We start from the raw sequence: 5,026 nt of genomic DNA, 5'->3' as shown, positions 1-5,026 counted from the left end.
CCATTGCCAGCCACCGATACATCGTTTGATCTGGAGAGGGCACACAGGGAAAAAAGAGACGAGTGTTGTCAAGAGTTGAAAATGGAAATGGGCCACAGGAAAAGAAAAAAAGGTACAATAAGACACAGGTGCTTGAGGCCAGGGACCCCCCCCCCCCCAATATGGACCCCCGGGCCTGTTAGACTTTTTTCATATACATTATATATGGAAGACACATTTGTGATGTAATCTAACCTATCAATTCAGAAAATTTGCGTAAACTTACAGAACATTTTATAAAAATATCTGCCCTCTTATTTTTATTTTATATAGAATGTAGGGTTGATTTAATAATAGAACATTTGTTTTGGGTAATTTTTCGATTTGCTGGTATAGATTTTATCACAAATATGTCAATGAAAGATTTTTTATAAGAAAAAAAATCGAAAAAGCCCAGGGGTCTATATGGAAGGGGGGTGGGGGAGTCCTGTCCTCAAGCACCTGTGCAATATGATCTAAATCATCATTGTGATAAGTTTATACAAGTACATGTATCACTTGTTATAAATTAAAATAGCTGCAGATTGGTAGCTCTCTGAAGAAAAATTATTGATAGACCAGAGAGCTACAGAGCCACCCATTGAAAAAAATGTATATTTATTGCGCACAAAAAAATGCGCTCGGTTCTCAATTTATTTCTCCATGTTTTTAAAGCTGTAATCTCAAAATATTACTAACCGTGTGTTTCTAACATATCCTTTGACTCTTTCCACAACAAAACATTCCTCATAATTGTTGTTAATATAGTCCTCCTGGCCCTGATATTGCAATCATCCGACATTTTGCTTATTTATACTGCCATTTTGGTTTCAAAGATAATTCGGTCCAATATGCTTCGTTCAGATGTCAACTACGAGAGAACTTGATAAAGGAGAGAGTAATTTTTTTTTAAATCTTCCATTTTCTGCAATTGAGGTAAGAATTTGGAAAGATTAATCAAGAATTGAGTGCACTTTATTTTGCACAATAAATATACAGTTTTTTCAATGGGTGGCACTGTAGCTCACCGGTCTATCAATATATATATTTTTTCGGAGAGCTACAGATCTGCAGCTAAAATTAAAATTGATATGTATTGTTATCGTTATGTATTTGGTTTAATTTAGAATTCATCCATTAAATGACATTTCTGTTTATCAGAGGTAATTTGCTGGGATGTGGGGGCCCATGGAGAGTTGAGGGAATTCAAAGCAGTGCTGACTGTGATGTACATGTACTACAAATACATATTGAAGATGTGGAAGTGTTGCCGGTAATAGAAGGAAAGGATGACATTCCCAAAGGTATAATATATTGATAATCTATAGATTTTTGGGGTTAGTTGGTTTTAATCTAGTGGTAAAATTTACTTGAGCCATTTTTTTTTCTTATTTAAAAGTTGACCATTTATATTGCTCAAAAGCAATAATATAAAATGCTGTTTCCACTTCCAGTATCCAGTGTCAGACTGATTTTACATTAGAAGATTTTTCAGCATAATTATGATGATATACATCTGAAGAACAAAGGCAGTACGAGATGAAGCCACGTCATGAATGATGTTCTCAAGGATGATGTGTCCTGTAAAGTTTACAGTGGTATGTCATAAACTATTTTTATTTAATTTTAATTCAGTAAATCTTAAACTATTCATTTAGCAGCAAGCAGTCTATTACAATGATGTACTTGTAAAAATTAGAATTTTTTGATATAATTTTCACAATAATTTATGTCCATGAATATTATAACAGGACTCTCTTGGCATTTTCTTTCTGTTGCTAAATTCGCTTAAAGACAAAGCTGCCAGATTTTTGTACTGGAGGGGAATGGAAATTTACTTGGAAAACAATGAGGTAAACATATTATTGCTTCTATCTTAAAATACTAATAATATAAGTCCTATGGATATAGGTGTACATTCTTGCCTTATGTGATCATCCAGATCAAAGGATTCATAGGATTTTCAAGTATTTACATAAATTTATAATACTGTATTCAAAATTTGCAAATGGTTCACAGAAAAAATAGATTTAAGTTTTAAACATAAAATTAAGTATTTATTGTTACTGACATTTATAGCTTTTTAAAAATATATATATATATACAATTTTTAGATGAAAAGGAGAGGGCCAAAGAGATAATTATCTGTTCGTGAAGAAATGGTGATGACCCTAATGCGTCTCAGAAGAGGAATAGATACAAAAACTTTGTGTGCTATCTTTGATGTACAGGCTGGAACTGTCAGTTTAATTTTTTTTCACATGGACATTTTTTCTTTCATTGGAACTTAAAATTTTAATTTCATGGCCAAGTAGAAATCAAACTGCACAAAAATTACAGTTTTTTTTTAAATATTTCCCCAGCCAAAGGTGTATTATTGACTGCACAGTTTTTTTATTAAAAATCCCAGTATACCTTCCTCATACAGAATTACTTGGTCATCTTATAAGCACCACAATACTCTTAAGTCATTAATTGCAATTACCCCAACAGGATAAATCTAAAGAGGAGATGACATAATGGCAGACTGAGGCTCTTTGATAAGAGGGAACCTGGCTCTAAAAGGAGCTACATTAAACATTCCCCCCTTTGCTTTTAACAATAACATACAACTCTCGGGTTTAGCTGTATCAAAAACAAGACACTTAGCCAGAGCAAGAATACATGTAGAGAGGACAGTTGGTCAACTTAAATGCTTCAACACTTTGCAGGGTGTTATACCCCTTAAATTGAAGCCCATCATTGATCAGATAGTATGCTTGTGTGCAGCTTTATGCAATTTATACCACCAGCTATTGAAATAATGTATCATGTATGAAATGTATGCCAGATAAGTACTGGGAATATTTGGTAGAGAAAATCTAGCCTCTAATATTGCAGTTGATAGTTTGTTTCAGATAATCAAATATTTTTTTTTTTCTTGCTAGCCACAGATTTCAAATAAAGAACTATATGCGGTATTAACCAACATTTGCCCCCCAAAATCAAACTTTGATGGAGTAATATTTAATTAAGTCCTTAAACAGGGGAGTATATGCTGACTTCAAAGCACTGAATAATTTCATAAGTAATGACGTCATATGTACGTAATGACGTCACAAATTTGACGTAAATTGCAGTTTTTCATGAATTCTACAGAAAAATGTACATTTTTCGTCGATATTTTGAGTAAAAGTCACCGAGCGCACGTGTGTTCAGGATTAAAATTTTGATATAATGTGTAGAATGATAATATCAATGAAATATGTCAATATTGTTCCTGAACACACATGCGCTCTATAAATTCTAAAGCTTAAATTGTTGAAATTTTGTCCATTTTGTCCTCTTTCTGAAAAAGGATATAAAATCGGACTAGTTTGTGACGTCATAAAAACAGAAATTGTGAATACACTGCTCTGGAACTATAATATTTTCTGTTAACTTATATTTCTCGTACAATTTATTGAATTCAGCACATTTCAGGAAGTTTTCAAAATTTGACTTTTGTGGGGGCAAACATATGCAATATACCGCATATAGTTCTTTGGTGTAAAGTTATTAAAACTTATAATGTATTTTTATATTTCTACAACAAATCACAGTGTCATCGACATGTCTCAATTACATGTAGATGATCATAATAGTCTTAAGAATAAACATAATAAATAGTGTTTTATTTGTTCTTACTAATAACACGGCATATGCACATTGAGTATAAGGAATGGAAAAAATTATAAAATTTGTGTCGATTTTTTTTTCAATGATAACTGTATATAAAATTATTTGAAGGGCATATCGATGATATCATAATATGCTGTGGAAGTGATCTTGATCCTTGTTATACTTTTTAAAATTACGGTCAAGATATTTATAATAATACTTGTGCTTATTTTACTGGAACTGTGAAAAATTGTTCAGTACATTTTAATTCTCATTCCGTATTTGATACATCTGTCAACAACTGTTGAAATAAATAATGATAAAAAAACCCCATTCATTGTCATTATCATATCTCTGAAAAATGTTTCATTAAATTGAAGTTGTGAAACATGGATACCTTTTTCTGTATAATGACAAGATCACAATGTGGAATACCAAAAAGACCCATCTGACCTTGCATCTGGTGATAATTTTCCGATTTCTCGGTAACAAAAGACATTTTATCAAGAACCGAACAGCAACCTCTTCGGGATGCATAATCATGTTTTGATGAAAAGGGACATTTTATCTCAAAAATTTTCTTGCTAAGACACCGACAAGAAAGAATTCCATCTACTTTACAACCAATAAATGGGTATAATCACTCATTACATATAGACCCTTTTTCTCAACACACACGGCGGGCCTCTTGCGAGAACACCTACTTGCCCTTGTGTAAAGCTCACGAGCCACTTTCTCAATTTTTTATTCCCCAATTTATAAAAGGCACAGAAATGTTTGAGCTGTATTTCAATATGATTGATTTAAGGAGAGGCAGTTCATTTATTGAAAGTCATACTCTTGACACAGTGTTTGTCTATAAATAACCTGTAATCTAAATCTTCGCATGATTTGTAATCCCGTAACTTTTTTATCATTATTTGATGTTTTGTGTAAAAGATGATTAAATATGTCAAATAAAGTGAAACTGGTTGGTATCTCTGTGAAATTGTACGTGAAGTTGCTGTCAACCAATGGATCTGACATCGGTAGTTTTACCAACATAACATGTAAAATCAGCGTCATTCGGTAAATTGAGTGATTTGGCAGCTTCACATAGTTCAACAAGTTATTTCTCCGTTAATTCGTCGCAATGATAACACACTATGATAAATATTTCTGCAAATCAGGTACCTTCAGCGAAGCAAAGTAACTACTCGCCATTTGTAAACAAAGAGGGAATGTCTGGTGTCACGTGATCGCGGATAATGTAATAGAGAAAACCAACGCCGGAGTTGGGTATTGGAAAACGGACTATTGGGAAAAATTAAAAGATTTCGCTACAGGTTGATTGTACTATATTTGTTTGTTTGTTTTTTTAATTTTTTGG

The 5,026-nt window shown here is 32.6% G+C and overlaps 1 pseudogene; it reads right to left on the bottom strand.

Annotated features, from left to right (window-relative positions):
• Positions 1-3,928: 3,928 nt before the first annotated feature.
• LOC134244319 (uncharacterized) lies at positions 3,929-4,480 on the bottom strand (annotated as a pseudogene).
• Positions 4,481-5,026: the final 546 nt, after the last annotated feature.

The sequence above is a fragment of the Saccostrea cucullata genome, unplaced genomic scaffold, assembly GCF_032062105.1.
Source record: "Saccostrea cucullata isolate Sc308-1 unplaced genomic scaffold, CSIRO_AGI_Scuc_v1 ctg330, whole genome shotgun sequence".
NCBI classification, from domain to species: domain Eukaryota; kingdom Metazoa; phylum Mollusca; class Bivalvia; order Ostreida; family Ostreidae; genus Saccostrea; species Saccostrea cuccullata.
Note: the sequence above shows the minus strand (reverse complement) of the source record. Positions and strands in the feature narration are given on the sequence as shown.